A 20194-nucleotide genomic window follows, 5' to 3' on the forward strand; every position below is an offset into this window, starting at 1 on the left:
CCGTGGTGAGAACTATATTACAAGAGTAAAAAGATAAATTTGATTATCCTGACTCACCAGTCATGATAGGCAATGGATTTGGCGGGCCTGCATATACAAATCTTGAGAGTTCATAGAAACATGAGGAAAATGATGACGCTGGTTTGTTGTTTGTAGCATCTCTGGTTAAATTTACAAAGGAAAAGAATGTGTTGCAGGACAAAATTATCAATTTCTAGCATCTCAGAATAAGGGGAAGAACATCAAGGAACTGAGTGATAAAATTGACTGGCTTCAGATTCTCATAAACAGTCTAAAGGTTTCTAAGTGTGCCCTGGAAGAGAATTTTCCCTCCAAGAGTCACAGAGCTCAAGATGTGGAAAATCAAACTGAAGCCCTCATTATAAGGTTGGCTGAATTACAGAGGAAAATGAAGAACCAGCCTCAGAGGATGTTAGAGGTTAAGGTAGCACTTTAATTGGTAAAGAATGTAATCCTGTAACTTGGAATGGAGATGTGTGGAAGGACCCTTTTGAGGGCGAGAACTTTGAATCCTCCGGTTCTCAATGGTTTATTTCACCTAAGGAAGTTGTCTCTATACCCTCAGCAGAAGATGTACCCCATCCGCACTTCTAAAATATATATTTTTTTTAATTTTCATTCTTGACTGAGGAAATTAACCCTTTACTGTCTGCTAAACCAGCAGTGATCCCTGAAGGAGCTGCCAGGAAAGACAATTGTAATATCCTCCAGGACTCACCAGTATTTGTCTCTAGTCTTAAGGCTAGGTAGGTTCCTAAAGGGGAAGCAGAAAGTATAGCCAAGAAAGGGTGCACTACAGTAAAAAGTTAAATGAGTTTGCTATTTCATTCAAGCAGATGCCTGGGGAATATGTGTGGGAATGGATTTTAAGGGAATTTAATTCCATTTTAATGGAATAATGGTGGAAAGAACAAAGCTGGATCTGGATAAGTTTATTAATATGGGTTTTTGATTGTAGATTCTAGTTTTAATATGAAAGCTTGAATAGTTAAAAAAAATGTGCCAAAAGTTTGTCTGAATGGCTAGCTGGAGCTATTTTGAAAAGATGTCCTATTCAAAAGGAGTTGGAGAGACCTGATATACGTTGGATTAGTGTTGATGAAGGGATTTTAAGGCTCAAGTAACTTTCAATGCTGGAGTTGGGGAACACCGTGTAAAACCTAATGTTTCACAATGGGAGGTCCCACAAAATGCACCCTCCATTGATCCTCTCAGACACAAAATGGAGAGGAGCACAAGTGACATTAAGAAGTTGTCCAACTACCTATGGTTTCCTATTACCAGACCTTCTGCTCCCGAACTTGCACCTATAGCCTTATGGGATGTGCCCTGTGATCAGTTGACCGAAGAGGAGAAGACTAAGTAGGGCCTGGTTTACTGATGGTTCTGCACGTTATTCAAACACCACCCAGAATCATATGGAAGAGAGAATGGGAGTGTAGCTCAATGGAAGGGCCTTTTCCAAACTTGAAAGGTTTGGACTCAATACTCAACAATGCCATAATAAGGACACAAAAAAAGGTTAGAAATGTTTTTCTTTAATTCTAGTTTGTTTCTTTTAGAGAACACACACACACACACAAACACACACACACACACACACACACACACACAAACACAATGTCTGTCTGCATGTACACCTGCCTACCAGAAGAGGGCAACAGATCTCATTACAGATGGTTGTGAGCCACGATTTGGTTACTGACAATTGAGCTCAGGTTCTCTGGAAGAGCAACTAGTTAGTGCTCTTAATCACTGAGTCATCTCTCCAGCCCCCCAAAGAAATGTTTTTACTGAGATGAAGAACTTACGCACTTAATTTTTTATTTCAGTATTAATTGAGAAATCACAGTTTGAACTGGTTAAAAATTTTACTGTATGTTAAAGGATTTTCTCCCCTTCCATCAAAAAATATCTTCATAACTTTCCAGAATTCACGTGCTATTTCAAGAGCTTCACAGTGAATACATGGTTCTTTACAGACTACTGCAATGGCTTTGTAATATAAGCTTGATATTTACTTAGTGCTTAGTGGGTATAAGCAATGGGTAATGGAACTGTGGGATAACAGAGTTTATTTGGAAGCAACTACTGTCTCCAGTCGCCAGGAACTTGTTAAGCCACTGTCCTTCTACTTGGTCTTGCTTTTCCTCTCTCCAGTGTCCCATCCCTTGGGTTAGGAAAGTGGATGAGGCTGAAGTGAGAGGAACAGCTCCTGAGAACTTCTTGGTGAGCCAGTGGCAGGTTAGCAGCTTCAGTCTGACCCTGTGCCTATGGATTTACCACATTAGAAATGGAAGGTTCTACAGGGTTAGGACTTAGACCTAGGCAGAAAGCAAAGGAGAACTTGGGGCCATATGTAGCAATACCACTTCCGCAAATCTACAAAGACTAATTACAACTGTTTTAGTAGATATAAGCGGTCCCTTGTGTATCACATCCAGAGCAACCTGCAAGTACGCAAGTGTGAGTGGCTTTTGTTTACTAAAACTGAACCAGAATAATCCTACCCCCATCTCTGTCTCTCTGGTTTCACAGTTGATTTTTAACATGCATAGTATTTGAAGCATTTGTTATCAGCAGTCAAAAGTATCCATTTTTATAGTTTTCTTAATGGAATAGGTTTGGTATTTAGGTTGAGAGTACTAGAAAATGGTGCTACAGTTCTAGAGCTTTAGGGTCAGAGTTCTTGCCCAGAGTGCGTGGGCTCTCCATTCATCCTTAACACCATAAATAAAAAGACCACACAGCAGCAACAGACAACAAAGGAATCCTGAGCAAGGCTCAAATATAATATGATATTTTTTTTAAGGATCTTTTCAACTTTAGAGAACTCAAAAGAAAACTCTTTTTATGAGTGCAAGAAGCTCATCATGTGAAGGTTATATCAAACTCAGAGGGAAAAAATAAAAGAATTCCAGAAGCATTTTAAGGCGCTTTTTCTTACGGTTTAATACAATAGCTAAAAACAATCTATTGATTTAAGTGTGTTTTTTTTAATGTTCTTATTTTTTGAGAATTTCATGCATACGACTTCACAAATACAATGCATTTTAATCATATTTGCTCCCTCACTGCTCCCAGATCCCAACCTACTACATCCTCTTCCAGTCTCTGCAAGGGTGATTCTACAACTAACAGATGCCTTAAATCAGCAGTTTGTAATTATGTCAAAACCAAACAGGGCCGGCCTCCTCAAAAGTCAATGTTTCTCTATAATAAAGAGTTTTTCTATGTTATAGACCAGAGTAAGTTTGGCTAAATTAAGTACAAAAAGAAGAAACTGAAAGTTTTTTGTTTTTTTTTTTTTTTTTTTTTGGTTTTTCGAGACAGGGTTTCCCTGTAGTTTCTAGAGCCTGTGCTGGAACTAGCTCTTGTAGACCAGGCTGGCCTCGAACTCAGAGATCCGCCTGCCTCTGCCTCCCGAGTGCTGGGATTAAAGGCATGCGCCACCACTGCCCAGCCTGAAAGTGTTTCATGCAGAACGTGGTGGTGCATGCCAGTAGTCCCAGCACTTCAGAGGTGAAGGTTGGGTGATCAAGTGTTCATGGCTAGCTTCTGCTACATAGTGAGTATAAGGTCAGTCTGGAGTTGAAGAGAATGGTTCAAATAAATAAATGACAGCAAAAACAAAACGAAAGAGGGGCTGGGGGAGAAACAAGCAGGGCGGGGAAAAGGATGGGGAAAAGGGGCAGAGAGGGAGGAGAAAAGGGGAACAGGCGAGAGCGCGAGCGAGCGAGCGAGCGAGCGAGCGAGCGAGCGAGCGAGCGAGCAGCGAGCGAGCGAGCGAGCAAGCAGCGAGCGAGCGAGCGAGCAGCGAGCGAGCGAGCGAGCGAGCGAGCAGCGAGCGCGAGCAGCGAGCGAGCGAGCGAGCGAGCGAGCGAGCGAGCGAGCGAGCAGCGAGCGAGCGAGCGAGCGAGCGAGCGAGCAGCGAGCGAGCGAGCAGCGAGCGAGCGAGCGAGCGAGCGAGCAGCGAGCGCGAGCAGCGAGCGAGCGAGCGAGCGAGCGAGCGAGCGAGCGAGCAGCGAGCGCGAGCAGCGAGCGAGCGAGCGAGCGAGGCGAGCGAGCGAGCTAGCGAGCTAGCAGCGAGCAGCGAGCAGCGAGCAGCGAGCAGCGAGCGAGCGAGCTAGATCGTATCTAATCTAATCTATCTATCATCTATCTCTATCATCTATCTATCTATCTATCTATCTATCTATCTATCTATCTATCTATCTATCTATCTATCTATCTATCTATCTATCATCTATCTCTATCATCTATCTATCTATCTATCTATCTATCTATCTATCTATCTATCTATCTATCTATCATCTAGCTACCCATTTATATCATCTATCTAGGTAACATTCTATCTATCTATCTATCTATCTATCTATCTATCTATCTATCATCATCATCATCATCTTTTCTATCTATCATCTATCTGTGTAAATAGTGTGCTGACCCCTGATTCTCCCCCTTTGTCTCACCCCAGCCACTCTATTCACTGGTCCCCTTCCTCTTCTACTATGAGATTTTTTTTTTAAGGAAAATATGTTCTCTTTTAAATCAGGTTGCAGGGCACCATCTGTCAGAGTGAGGAAGTCAAGGTTTCAGAGCTCGGGGCAGTTGATCACATGATATCCATAGTCAAAAATAGAGAGAGATAAATGCATGCATGATACACTCCTGGTTTTCTCCATGAAGTAGTCTTCATTCATACTTTAACAATATGATACGTGTACACAATATACCCAATTTTATTAACCTCCAACTTGTGTCTTGCACTCCTCCAAGATATAACTTATATAACCCCTCTCATCTTCATGACCTACCCTGATTTTTTTTTAAAATTTTAACTCACTGAGCTCGTCTGGTGTTGCCTGCTGGAATACTGGCTGATCTTGTTCTTGTGAAGGTAACCATAGTTGCAGTAAGGTCATCTTTGAAATGGGCATACCATTTCTCGAAGACAGTCCCTTACAGTACTCCTCCACATCCTCTGTCTCCTACATTCTCTCTCTTGCCCCTTCTGTCACTTTCCTTGAATCTTGGGAGTGGCGGTGATATGCTATACATGTGCCCGTTAGGGCTGAGAACTCCATATTCACTTTCTTGTATCACGTTGACCAGTTAGGAGTCACAACCTTAACTGCTGCGCACTGTAGAAAGAAGATTCTGTTGCCAAGAGGAAAGCTGCACTAATGCACACAGTATACATGTAGATATCTAGAAATCAGTTTGACCACACACCCATTTAGCAAAACTACAATGGGTTGCCCTCTTTCCTGAGGACCTATGACTTTGCTAAGGCACGGGCTGTTGGCTAGGTTTATGGTACTAAGCATGGAAGCAGTTCTTAGAGAAGTCCTTAAGCCACATAAGAAAGCTATTGGTTGCACCCATGAACTTCAAGCCACTATGGCACTACTGTGCACATTCCACCCGGCCAGTCATTACTGTAGCAGTTAGGGTTCATCACCGGTAGTTATGATTCTCTCTTTGCAGGCAGCACAGCACCTTTTAGCACTATGAAAACTACCCAAGAGTGTGACTTTGCCTGTTCTGTGTTTCACAGCCAGAATGTTGTGTCTTCATCTAACTTTGATGGGAAATTCAGAGCAATGGCAGCAGCTAGTGTAGTCTGGGGGGGGGGGAGTTCTGGGGCATCTGTGTGACTGATGGCCTGAAAGGGGATTATCTCACACCTGGACTGAAATTTTCATTTAATAACTTGTATTCTGGAGAAAATGTTGTCTAACCATGCAGGGTACTTATGTTTGTCCTTTCAAAATGAACCTACAAAGTAGTGGGTTTCTGTTAAAGCACATTTTTGGATGTGATATTATATTAGGAATACTGTGGAAAGATATAAAGAAATCCTCATTAAATCCTGTCGTTTTTCTTCTGCTGTCCTTGGCTCTATGGCTTTTGGAACATGATAAACTCAATTGTGGTCATAGTCTTGTGACCTTCCTGGACTTATGGTATCAGTGTAATGGCTCATAGTCACACTATATAAAATAGTGGCCATTGATATTATTTAGAAAGAAGATAGGGGTATCCAAAGAAGATGAGTAAGATGAATTAGAGAAATAAATAAATAAACATGATGAAATTTTAAAAAAAACAAAATACACAAACTGAAAAGTTGTTCAAGCACTGACACAGCTCTTCTCGTCTCCAATGAGCAATAAACTCATGTTCGTTCATTAGCATGGGCTTCGTGCTATTTTAAGAAAGCATATTGACTCACGGAAGGAAAGATAACAGCAAGGGTAACCTGCCTCTTCAGAGTTTTTTTCCGTTAGTGTGATGGTGACAGTTTAAGTCTGTTATAAAGTTTAGTCAGTAATTCTTTTCAAGGGAAATATATGAATATTAAAATTAAAAACTGCTTTATTTTGACTTTCATATACTATATGCTTTAAATGGTATTTTGATAATCTCTTCAACAGCTTTTCTAGTATTTTCTAGTTAACCTAATTGTGTTTTGAGAAAGACATTGTTACTGACGACATAACTGTGTTGAATGCTTTGTGCTTCTTATGGCAATATCATAGAAACACTAGAAAATTAATATACTTTAAAATTTCTATAAGAGGGAATAAGATGTAATTTACAATGAAGTAAATTTTACTGTTATTATTGTGTTTTTTTGGTGTGTGTATAAAACAGTATGACCAAATAAATATGTAATTTTTAGCATAGAATAAATACTAGAAAGTAATTGGTCAGCTATAATATATGTTCTATGAGAAAACCATTAATTCGGTCATTCTAACTTAGAAGACATTTGCTGGCAATTTTGAGAATATTAGAACTGTGTCTGAAAAAAGACCAGCTAAAGATGTAGACGGTGGTGCTTCCGAGGCAATGCACCATTTAGCTTTCATTGGGAAGACAAGAATATTGTTGTGCAGTGGACTGGAGGGAACTTGAATTAGTTCAGTCAATTAAGTCATGATTAATTTATGTTAGATCCTGCTCTCTTGAGTCTATAAAAGTGAAGACTTTAGTTAACCAGCAGCATTTAGTTTAATAAAAGTAAAGTCTTTAAAAATGAATTCTGCAGAGAAAAAAAAATCTACCACTGACATGATCAATAGACAGCAAGAATTGCCTTTTAATTTGTGCCAGTAGAAGTTTGAATGAATTAAGAGACTAATAACAACAGAGTTACTCCTTTCAAATGGATAGCCAAATTTCCCAGATCATTATTAGCATGGCTTATACCGTGACTCCTACCCTGCTGCGTAGGCACATTTCAAGTATACAAGAGAGCAAAGGCTTTCCTTGCAGAAGGACCTGCCGCTAATGATAAGTTCGTGTTGTCTCTGGGTCTAAATAGAAACAGTCAATTGCTAGCACCTTCAGTCAAAAATGCTTCTGCAGAGGCTGTGAGTAGATTGTGATTACTCTAATTATCCTTCTGAACATAATGCACAAGTCTAATGGGCTTTTGTGTATGTACGGCATTTAGAGAGAAATGTAGCTGAATGCCTAGCTGAGTTCTTAAACTGCAGGGAAAATAATAGAGATTTTCCCCGTTCAACAGAAAGAGCCGAACTTAATCTTAAGGAAAATGCCTTAGCTTTGCTCACAGAGTGGCTCAGATAGTTGTACACAGTATTTGATCGAAGGCTAGTGTTGCATTTAGGAGAAATCTTTCTTCAAGAGAGTAAATGAAGGAGATGCCTTTAGGGGTACCCTCATTAGATAGTGAAGAGAAGCTATGAAGTTGGCTATACTCATGTAGGCCTTTTAAAGCATTGAATAAATCCTACCAATGCCATCTTATTCCTAAAGATGTTGTTATCATATAAGATTAATTTTAATAGAACTACCGCAGCAGTGAGTGAGTAGGTGTGGTCAGATTAAACATGATGCTTCCATGAATAGTACATGTGGATATTGCACAATGAGAGAATATAGAACTTGGAGGCAGCCTCTTGGCTTTCAGTTCTCTTGAACTCCTTTCCCCCTTGCTCCAGGTATTGTAATGTGTTTTCCTTGAATTCACAATCCTCTCGTCTCCACCTCCTCTGTAATTAAGCCTATAGGATGTCCAGCTTAGTCGTGCAATCTTGAATAATGTATGTAGGTTATTTGCCTCCAGTTTCCTTCGTATGTTGAGTGGAGATGGTACTCATCAGCCCTTCTCAGGCTGTCATACAGATTTCATGGGTTAATGAGAGTCAATCCAACCTGCAGGCAAAGCCCTTAGGAATTTGCCTGGCAAGGAGCAGATGCTCAGGGAATAGCAGTGCTAATTAGCATACTGCCTTTTGTCACTCAGTAGCACACTTGCTGATTGTTTGAGATGGTATCTGCAAGGACAACAATGGTCAGTTGCCAGGCTGGAAAGTAAAAGTACCTAGGTCTAAATCCTTTGCTTTGTTCCTCATACAACAAAGGATCATCGGATGGGACTAGCACCTGCCTGACTATCTTAAGCCATCTCCTGGATTCTATTTTTCTCCCATTCTCCGAGATACATACAGTTCAGGGCAAACCACACTGTGCCTTCCATGAAAATGAAGGCTAAGCGGAGATTTCTTCCCAAATAAGTTCTCACATTTCACCTACATTTAAGATATCAGCCATAATCATTACTTTTAAAAATCCGTGTAATACTGTTATATGCATTCAAGATCACAGTTAGTGTCCATATAAAATGTCTGTGCTTATAATGTTTACCTTTCTTTTTATTCATTTATACTTATTTTACTTAGAGAGGATTGGTTACCATATTTGTGGTATTTTTTAAACTGTTTTTCTATTTATTCCTAAGAACTCTGGTTAAGGACATAAGTGTCAGATATAAAGTAGCGGTTCAACAATTTGACAATGGTAAAGACTCACTCCATGACTGTAAATGCCCAAGTGTTCACGTTAGCCATCATGAGCCACACGCTTCAAGTATCGATCAAGCATAGCCATCCGTCTTGCTAACAGCAGTGTGGCACGAAGCAAGAAAAGTCCCATCTTTGTGACATGTTATCTTTCATTGCCTGGATGAGATTTTTTTTTTCTTTTTCCCAAACCGTCAGTAGATAATGATACAGTGGCTTTAATGTGTCGTTTTCATCAGTAACTATCGTAGTTTTTATAGGTATTGAATCACCAGTGGCTTGTTCACACACAAGTACTTATTGAACCATGCAGAGAAAAAGTTTTTTTTTCTTTTTTTTTAGCACAATGGCACTTGTAGAATTAGGATTTTATTAAGAAAACAAGGACTGGGAGGTACCGAAAGTGCTGTCCTTTCCAGGTTGGTTAGCTGAGAAGGTTGAATGGGAAGAGGATGGAAGATAAAAGTAAGAGCAGGAGTATGGGAAGGGACATCTGACACTAAGAGGCCATTACTGGAGTCCTTTGGAAACCCACTACTGTAGAAAGTTCTTGAAATATACACATACATGAAATCAATTTAAGTGGAGTTGCCAAATAGCAGAGAAGACAATCCTTCAACTCGACATCTTTTGCTACCAAGTATAATTTATAGTGTCAGGAATGGATTGCATCTAATTGAGTTGTTTTCCAAAAGCACCCTATAGAAATACAGACCTTCTTATATGTACATATATCCTAAGTTAAATTTAAAACAATACTAGGAGAATTTTTCATATTAGTTGTTGGTCTCTCTGTTGTTCACTATCTACCAAGAAAGATAAAGGCTGAAAGATAAAGTAATATACTGGTATACATGCAACATGTATTGCTGTATACATTTAAAAGAATATAAGTGCTAGGTTTTTTTCTAGGGACTATGACTTAGTCATAAATAATTTTTTGGCTCAGTTAACAGTACCAGGTATGGGAAGGTCCATCTTATGGTGTAGACTGTAAATCCATTCAGAAAGTTATTATTTACTCTGATAACACTCCAAAGAGTATATATTGCCTAAGAATAACAGGAATAGAAGGAGAAGAATCCCAGTTCAAAGATCCAGAAAATATTTTTTAACAAACTCATAGAAGAAAATTTTCCCAACCTTAAGAAGAATATGCTTATAATTGTACAAGAAGCTTACAGAACATCAAATAGACTGGACCAGAAAAAATCCCCCCACTACACAATAATCAAAACCCTAAACATACAGAACAAAGAAAGAATATTAAAAGATGCAAGGGAGTTAGGTGGTGTTAGAACACACCTTTAATCCCAGCACTTAGAAAGGCAGACACAGGTGGTGGATCTCTGTGAGTTTGAGATCATCCTGGTCTACTTAGTGAGTTCTAGGACAGCCAGAGCTACACAGAAAACCTTGTCTCAAAAAAAAAAAAAATCAGAAACAACAGCAGCAAAAAATAAATGCAAGGGAAAAAGGCCAAGTAACATATAAAGGCAGAGCTATTTATTAGAGTTACATCCAACTTCTCAATGGAGACTCTAAAAGGGAGCATGGCCTAGAAAGATGTCTTTTAGACTTTAAGAGACCAATCCAGACTATTGTACCCAACAAAGCTTTCAATCACTGTAGACAAGAAAACAGGATATTCTATGAGAAAGTCAAATTTAAACAATATGTATCCACAAATTCAGCCCTATGAAAAGTGCTAGAAAAAATTCCAACCCAAAGAGTCTAACCATACCCATGAAAAGACAGTTAATAAATAATCCCAAACATTAAAACCACACACATAAACAAGCACACGCACGCGCGCGCGGACACACACACACACACACACACACACACACACACACACCAGCATCAACATCAGAAAGTAAAAGGAATTAACAATTATTGCTCATTAATATCGCTCAGTGTCAATGGATTCAATTCTTTAATAAAATGACAGAAGTTAACAGAAGAGATAAAAAAAAAAAAAAAAACCAGGATCTATTTTTCTGCTGCATACAAGAAACAAACTTCAACATCAAAGACAGGTATTACCTCAGAGTAAAGGTTTAGAAAAAGATTTTCCAAGCAAATGGACTCAAGTAGCAAGCTGGTATAGCTATTCTAATATCTAACAAAATAGACTTCCAACCAAAATTCATCAAAAGAGATGAGGAAGAACACTTCATACTCATCAAAGGAAAAATCCACCAAGATGACATTTCAATTCTCATCAACATCTATGCTCCAAATGCCTACAAATTCATGTATATTGGCCTCTCTACTGGGTCAAGGCAGAAATAAAGAAAGAAATTGAAATCTCCCTAGAATTAAGTGGAAACAAATGTGTAACATACCCAAACTTATGGGAATCAATCTCCTCAAGACCCAGCTACATGACTCTTGGGTCTATACACAAAGGATGGTCCATCCTACCACAAGAACACTTGCTCAACTATGTTCATTGCAGCTTTATTCATAATAGCCAGAAACTGGAAACAACCCAGATGTCTTACAACCAAAGAATGGATAAATATAATTTGGTACATTTACATAATAGAGTATGACTCAGATGTTAAAAATAGTAACATCATGAAAGTTGCAGAAAATGGATGGGACTAGAAAGAAATCATCCTGTGTGAGGTAATTCAGACCCAGAAAGACAAACATGTTTTATGGTGTGTACTCACTTATAAGTGGATATTAGCTGTAAAGTAAAGGAATTTCTTGCTACAGTCCACAGACCCAGAGAGGCTATGGAAATAGGATGTGATAATTAAGCCAGTATATTTTTGTTGCCTCTTAATAGTGTGTATTTTCTGTAAATATACGTCTTGTATTTTATCAATTTTTTCAGGCATTGTTTTTGTCATATTGTGGATTCTTTTTATCTTAATACCATTTTCTCATTTTCAATTTTATTATATTTAAATAAAATTAATATGTATGTATTGACTTTGTTGTCAGTGATTATGGCTGAATAATAGTTAGCAGGGACATTTTATTCTTTCTTAATACAGGCCTGATGTTTCTGAATATGAATCCTGATGTGGGATTCTCCTCTGTATGCTATGAATATATTTTATTACCATTGGTTAATAAAGAAGGTGCTTTGGCCTATGGCCATGCAAAATATAGATAGGCAGGAAAACAAAACTGAAGGCAGGGAGAAAGAAGGCAGAGTTAGGCAGGCGCCATGTAGCTGCCAAAGGAGAAAGATGCTAGAACCTTACCTATAGGTTACAGCCTCATGGAGATACACAGATTAATAGAAGTGGGTTAGTTTAAGATGTAAGAGCTAGCTAGAAATACGCTCAAGCCATCCGCCAAACAGTGTTGTAAGTATATAGTTTTGTGTGATTGTTTGGGTCTGGGTGGCCGGGAAACTAAAGCGCAATATCCATTTACAGAATCTATTTATTTCTTTCCTGAAGTATCCTTAGATGCTTCCTGCCTAATCTTGTCTCACTGAAATTTTTCTTTCTTTTTCCTAATATGTTGTTGCTAAGATAGAGGTAGATAAATTTCATCACAATTTCAAAGGATGTTAGTGCTTCTTCTTCATTTGGAAGAGAGACTGCTTGATATTATATGAAAGTTATTTTCTTGAATGTTTTGAGAATTCACCTTTGACTCTGAGCTGCATTTTTTTGGTATAGGAAAAGTAATTATTTTATAAATTTCGGTTCTGTTCCAATATTTGCATTTTCGGTTTTGTAAAATATGTTTTTCAAGGAATTTGGCTATCCTACTTAACATTTTTCAATTAATTAGCCTGTGGTTGCTTCAAAAACCTTATTACCAGCCTCCTAATAATTGTGTTTTCTGGAATCTGGCCATATGTTTAGTCCTGGTGTTTGTGATTTGTGTCTCCTGCCTTGCTCTGTGCATACTGTTGTTTATTAGACTTTAGAGTTTCCTGGTTGTTTGCACACGGGGTCTTTATGTTTAATGAATACTCTTTTCTTTTTACATTTTGTCTGAAGTTGTTTTCATTTCCTAGTTGTTATTGTAGATTCATAATCTTTGCTGTTTCCAGCCTTCATCTCTTCTAATGCTTCTAAGGCTATTCTCTCTTTTGCAAATAGATTTACTTTTATCTCAGTTTAATATTTTGTATTTTCATAGCTATTCAGATTAAAATGTTTTTCTAACTTATCGTGATCTTCTGCATACATAATCTGGAATGTTGGTAAGTTTTGTATTTAACGTTTTGTAATATTTTTCTGACTTAAGTCCAATAATCAGAAAATATTATTTGCATACATTCAGTCTTTTGGAATGTACTGAAGTTTCTTTTAAGATGCAGCATATGTTTAATTTTTCTGAAGATGTGGCATATGTAGAAACTTAAAAATTTATTTCAGAGATGTTGATTATTGCTTTAGTTGTGAAAAAATTATAAATTCTGTTGGATGTATAATTCTTCATTTTCATTTAGCTCACTGCTACTGAAAGGGTCCTGTTTAAAAAATCTTTTAGGAGAATTATAGTGTTTTCAATTCTCATTTTTTCAGATTGTTTTTATATAATTTGAGGGTACATTACTTGGTACACATATACTGAAAATGTTCGTATATTTCAATAGATTCACCTATTTATCATCATGAAATTACTCTGCATGTATCTAATAGAGATTCATTTTACTCTTAAGGTAGTTTTCATCAAATTAAACAATTAAATTTGATAATGCTGTATTTATATTTACTTTTAGCATTTTTGTGTAGTTATATTGAAGGTATGTTTTTATAAGCTGTATACAGTTGAATTATATTTTGTCTATTTCCTGCCTGACAAGTGATTTTAGTTATAAGGTATCATCTCTTCAATTTAACTTTAATATACTTACTCTTAAATATTACTTTCATTTGTTCTACTTCTATTTCTAATTTCTTGCATTTAGTGGAACCAATTATTTATCTTTTCCACTTTTCTTTCTATTATGCTGTCCTCCCTCACAATTTTATGCAATGCCATCTTACATATCAAAGACAAATTATTGGGACACTTTAGGTCATGGGGCAGATTCGTTACCTATGGGGCCAACTGGGAAACTTTATTTATTACCCCCTTTCTTGTGTTGTTTCTATAGAGTAATGAATATATATACATACATACATACATACATATATATGTATATATATGAAGACATATATGTATATATACATAACATTATACACACACTGTCTTAATTCCCAGTAGACCTTTCTAAAACTGAATTACCCTGAATGTGTATTTTTTCATATGCACGCTTTTCCAGGCACTTTACTTTTGCTTTGATTCTCTACTACCCCTTGGCAGCCTTTTCTCTACTATTAAAAAGACTCACATGGTCTTTCTTCCCCCGATATTGATGTGATGTTGAGTGTCTGAGTTTTTCCTTGTCTGTGCTTTCTTCAACCTACCTTTGTGACCGTTAGCCTTCACTGTCAATTGGCAGAGCTTCTAACCACTTGCTGTTGGGTGTGGCTATGAGGGCACTTTTCAGAGAGGATTGCCTGGAGAGAGAAGACCCACCTGTGAACTGGGCCCCAAAACTGAATGAAAAGAAGAAAGGAAAAATGCCCTGAGCACCAACGTTCTCTTTCTCTTTGACCCCACCGGATGTTACCCACTTCCTCACCTTCTTACTGTTCTTACTTACCTCCTTGGAATGATGAGATGAATCTCCTCAAATCATGAACCAAAATCAAAGTTTTCCTTAAATTGCTTTCTGATGTATTTTTTCATAGCTAAGAAAAAAACATACCTTTATTTTAGAATTGTAGCCTTCCATAGTAAAAAATTCTAGATATGGCAGTTATCACTTTAAGATATATTTTTACCATTGTCTGGGTTCTGTTTTTGTGGCTGTGTTAGCTGTAGTCTTTTGAAAGTAACATACTCTTTATTTTTCAACTTTGAATATTTTTCTGTATTTCTTTGCATTGCTTCATATGTTTATTCTGCTTGGGGTTTATAGCATTTCTTGAGTCTGTGACTCAATGGTCTTAATATTTTTGAGAAACTTCGAAGAATTGCCCTTCCGGCTACTACTCTCTTAGGTGTGTTAGATCTGATCATTTTACACACTGAATACTTCTCAGAGCTTTTTCTTTTAAATTATTTTTATTTTACTTTTATGTGTTTGTATGTTTTGCCTGCATGTATGTCTATGCACCACATGCATATAGTACCCATGGAAGCCAGAATAGGATGTCTGACCTCCCTGGAACTGGAGTTTGAAATTGTTGGGAGCCACCATATGGATGCTGGGAACCAAACCTAGGTCCTCTGGATAATCAGCCAGTTTCCTTAATCACTAAGATAGCTCTTCTGCCCCCTTTGAGCTCTTCTATTAATGTCCTCATTTTGTCTTTTTTTTCTTATAAGAACCCAAATCTCTATCTTCGATGTGTATATGATTATTAAACCAGAGCATTTAACTTTTGTACATTTAATTATGAGAATATACATCTGGTATTTGCCATAATTTTTGGTTGTCATCTGAAAATTTTCAATTTTGTCCTTTAATTTTACAAAAAATGTTTTATATGATGTGGGAGAACACACACAGTCTATGGTCTGCCTGTGAACACCAGAGGGCAGCTTTTGTGAGCGGCAGTTCCTTCCTCCAAACATGGAGCTTCTGAGAATTAAACTCAGGCCTTCGGGCTCCACAGGAAGCACCTTTACCCAGTGAGACATCTCACTAGCCCTCATGAGGAAATTAATTACCATTGCTTTATATGTATTTATTTCATCCTTTGTTTTTCCTACCAGTTTCTTTCTGCTATTTGTTTTCTACCGTCCTCATGTTTGTCAATTCCACTGCCCATTTTTCATGGTTGTGTTGCAAGTACAAGCAGAGATACCTTGAGTGTCTAGAGAATGCTGTGCTTTCTGATTTTCTCAGACACAGTAGGAGCGGTCCACACTGGTTCAACCCATGATTGAAGACTTTAGATCCCTCTGCAGTAACTGTGTGATTTCTCTTTGATGAAAGGAAAGTGGACTGGTGAACAGATTTGAAATTCGATATTGAATTATTTATTATGCAAATGGATTGTTTCCATTTTCCAATTTAAATTTACTTCCTAAATAATTTGAAGGTCTCTAAGGGAAGCAGTAGGTAGCTAGACAGGGATTTTAGCCTTGGAAGCTGCTGCGGATGGTCCCTTCCTCACAGTCAATTTAAGCCCCTATTTCAATTTCCCTGGGAATAGAAAAATAAACATTATCTTTGTAATCCCGTAGGTCTCCTGTTCAAAGGAGTGGGGTACTTTTGGCCTTGGGTGGACACAGAACATTCTGCCCTGCTCCAAATATTAGACAATGCTACTGCACTCTCTCTTAATCGTCTTCACAACTGGGCCTGTCAATCACCTGAGCCGGAATCTTCCCCTTTTCTTAAATCTAATTCACTTAAGGACATGTTTAGGAGGTGGGAGGAATAATTATCTCCTTAATGGGATAATTTGTGTCTCCATCCTAGAAAACTCACGGTTTGGGAAATCCCATACAGAGAACCTTGGCTATGTTCCCTGTCCACTTTCCTGAATTACCCAGAAGAGGGAAACGTCTTCTATTCCTTATTTTCTCTGTTTGTCTTTAAGATGCCTGCAAAAGCACAGACATGCTCTTCCTGAAGGTCTGGGTTTCCTCACTATTTCTCTGGAGCTGTCTTCCCTTCTTCCTTCTGCCATGTAGTTGCTTGATGACTTATTTTGCTGAGTCTGCCTGGTTTTTTTGGACCCCGGCTTAAGGCACCGCTTTCTGTCTGCCTATTATCCTGTTCCCTCCTGGGATAGCTGCAAGGATTTACAGGTTGCCTGCCATGTTTATGTTTTGTTGTTTTATTTGTTTTTTTTTTTCTCTTCAAACTTCAATAAAATTGTCCCCAGCCTCCTTCTGAGTCCATTTCTACATTCTTTTATTGAGATTAAAGAAATCAGAGAGTCCGGTTTGGTCCCCTGTTCCATCAGTCCCATTCCAACTGGACTTGGTGGTCTCCCGTTAGATCTGTCCCACCGTCTCAATGGGTAAACGCACTCCTCACGGTCCTGACTTCCTTGCTCATGATCTCCCTCCTCTCTGAATGTGGCTGACGGCGGAGGAGGACTGAGAAACCAAGGACAACGGCGATGAACATGAACTCTACAACATGGACGGGCTCACTGTGAGCTTGGTCAGTTTGGTTGCTCACCTTCCTGGACTTAGGGGGAGCTGGGAGGACCTTGGACTTAACATAGTGAAGGGAACCCTGATGGCTCTTTGGCTTGGAGAGGGGCAGAGTGGGGGTATGGGTGGAAGGGAGGGGAGGGAAGGGGGAGGAGGAGGGGAGGAGATGGAAATTTTTAATAAAAAAATGAGAAAAAAAAAAGAAATCAGAAAGGGAACCTCAGTTTCCCCAGTACCATTATCTTATGCCTAAGATAGACTCCCAGACTATGGGTTTTTTTAAAAAATGGTTTTATCTGGAACTGTGTTTCAGACATGTGGATTTTACTTAAGTCAAGATCCTTTTTAAATCTATTTTCTAAACCCCGTGTTTCCCAGACTCAATACCAAAGCTCAGAAAATTCTTGGCTGTAGAAATTCTTTTAAGCAGTCTCTCCTGGATGTGTTTGTTGCAATTCCTTTAGAGCCATCTAAGCCTTTAGTATTTGAGATATTATCTGTAATGACTAATAAAGCGGAGCAAAACCACTGGACCAGGTAAATCTGGCTTATTTCAGGTCGGAATAGTGTTCTCTGTAGTTTTGATTAGTTATAATTTTTTATCAGGTTAAGTCGAACAGACCAGCCTTTTTCCTGTGAACGATTTTCTGCATGTGGGTCAAAAGCCTGCACATCAAAGTTACCTCTAATGCAGAGTTAAAATGCCTGACTTGTACAAAAAGTACTCATGCATGGAGTCATTAGTAAAGATGATGGCAATTAGCCCAGCTGGTGTCAAGAGGGCCATAGTTATGGTCAGTACAAGAGGCATTGATTTTAGACAGCTGCATCAGAAATGTATAAAATATTGCAGATGGCATGAAACAATACCCACCTGTGAGCAGGTGGAAACAATTAAGCCAGTATATAGAAACTCTACTTCTAACAGATTAGCTTAAATGCGTGACACAGAGGAGTTGCAAAAAACTTTTAAATTTCCTCATAGGGTTTAACAGAAACTCTATTTGCCAAGAATTGCAAGCTGTAGACTTTCTGAAGGCGAGGTTCTTGTGCTTTCTAAAAGCATGGCCTCTGACAAAATACCTGGGTATGTTTGTATTTGTTTTGTTGGCTGAAATTAATGTTTGATAGTCTCATAAGAATGGCTCATTTTTTAAATCTCTTAACCCAAATGCAGTCTACCAGCCAGTTCTGCTCCCCTGCCCAATAGGTGTGATGCAGAGGCTGACTATTTTTCTTAGAGCAGTCACCAGCAACATAAACCTAGGTGAAGCCACACTGTTCTTTCTCTGTGTCATCTTCCTTCTTCCATCCCTGTGCCAGATTTTCAGTAGCCTGTCCAGCATTCAGCATCCCACATAATTCTGAGTTCACCAGATAGGTCTCTGCCCAAAAGTATAAGTATTTTCCATACCGTATGTGGGAAACCCAACATATTGACCAGAGCACACAGGTCCAGAACTGTGACCTGTCTCCCATAATTTTCCCCTCTTGTATCTGTTTTGGCCCCATGAACTTCGATGGAATTTCTCAAAAACCTCATAATTGAACTTATAGAGTTGTTTCTCTGCCTCAGAGATACTTTTCCACACAACTCTGCAAGATAAGTAAATCTTGGTTCTAGCTGATGTCATAGAGACAGATTTTATTCAATAATAACCATTGTGATGAGGGAAGGAATTGAACTGAGCCAAACTCTACTGAAACAAAGTGCAGACATTCTTAAAGCAACTAGAGTGGTCAGGTTTAACAGGGTCCAGCATGCCAATTAGTCACCTGGTTGTGTTCACTGGAAACAGACTTCATGTATCTTCATGATAAGAGGCCACTGTGCAAGGTAAGTGCCTTCCAGACCAAGCCCTTCGCCCCAGGGATGGAGAACAAAAGAAAGAGGTAAAGCAAGGCATCTCCTTCAATGCGTTTATTTTAGAGAGCTCTCAGGTCTCAGTCAGTTATGAGTGGAAGACTCAAACCTTAAGAAACTGGATTAAGGTTTGGAATTTGTTAAATTGCTAAAGTCCTCTGAGAAGTTCATAGGCTGCCTATCTGTCCATCATCAGCTTTTGGGTGGAATAAACTTTCCACACAGGTCTGGACTGGCTTTTCAGACAGGAACCTGTAGAGGATCAAATGGCCGTATAGGGATGTGGTGACGAGTGGTTGGAAACAACATTCAAGTTTTCCTCCCTCCCTCCCTCCCTCCCTCCCTCCCTCCCTCCCTCCCTCCTCCCTCCCTCCCTCACTTTTTCCTCCCTCCCTCCCTCCCTACCTCCCTTCCTCCCTCCCTCCTTCTTTCCTTCCCTCCCTTCCTGTGTGTGTGGGGGGCGTAAAAATAGTCATGAATACTAATTATTATACAGGAATAAGAAAGTAACATAATTTGATTAAATGTACAATAGTATGAGGTAAATGAATATTGAGCAATAATCTTTTCGGAAGAAAAATTAACTTAAGGAAATTGATACAAGAGCTAAATTATTAGAGTCCTGAAGAAAGATAGTAGAAACCTTTGAGTATATTTTCAATATAGTTTGATATTTTCCAAACTGTTTTATTTAGGATTTAGTTATAATTTGATGTTGTAATCATGATTGTGTTAAGAGCGATGTCAGATCTGTTTCAGCCTCTGTGAAGTTTCCCCTCTCCTGTATTACAAGGACCTAACATGTAAGCCAAAAAATGCATGCAAATATTTCTCTTACATTTGAGAGTTAACTGTTAGATATTTCTTTTCTAATCACCACATAAACTATATTACTGCTATGAGCACACAATTACAAAAAGGGAATCCATTCATGATCTCAATTCTTACTATATTCTTCTTTGGTTAACTTACATATTTTCGTGAGAAAGTATTATTTAAACTACACTTTAATGTATCCTATTATATTTGTGTCTCCACCCCTCTAGTCTACCTGCAACTCTTGTTGGAAGGAAAATATTCGTAATGCACTCAAATAATTTAACCTTAAATACAAACTCAAAAAGTTATTGTACATACATGTTTATACTGAATCAGAGAGCTGCTGTTGTAAACATATTTATAGACAGGGATTTACAAGCTCATACATTTTATAGAGCTATATGTTCATGGATTGTATTATATTATATCACCAAAGTATTGTTAATGGAATCTTATATCTGGGAAATGGAAATACTAATAAGATGAAATGGAATGTCATGAT

The sequence above is a fragment of the Arvicola amphibius genome, chromosome 7, assembly GCF_903992535.2.
Source record: "Arvicola amphibius chromosome 7, mArvAmp1.2, whole genome shotgun sequence".
In the NCBI taxonomy this organism is placed as follows: Eukaryota; Metazoa; Chordata; class Mammalia; order Rodentia; family Cricetidae; genus Arvicola; species Arvicola amphibius.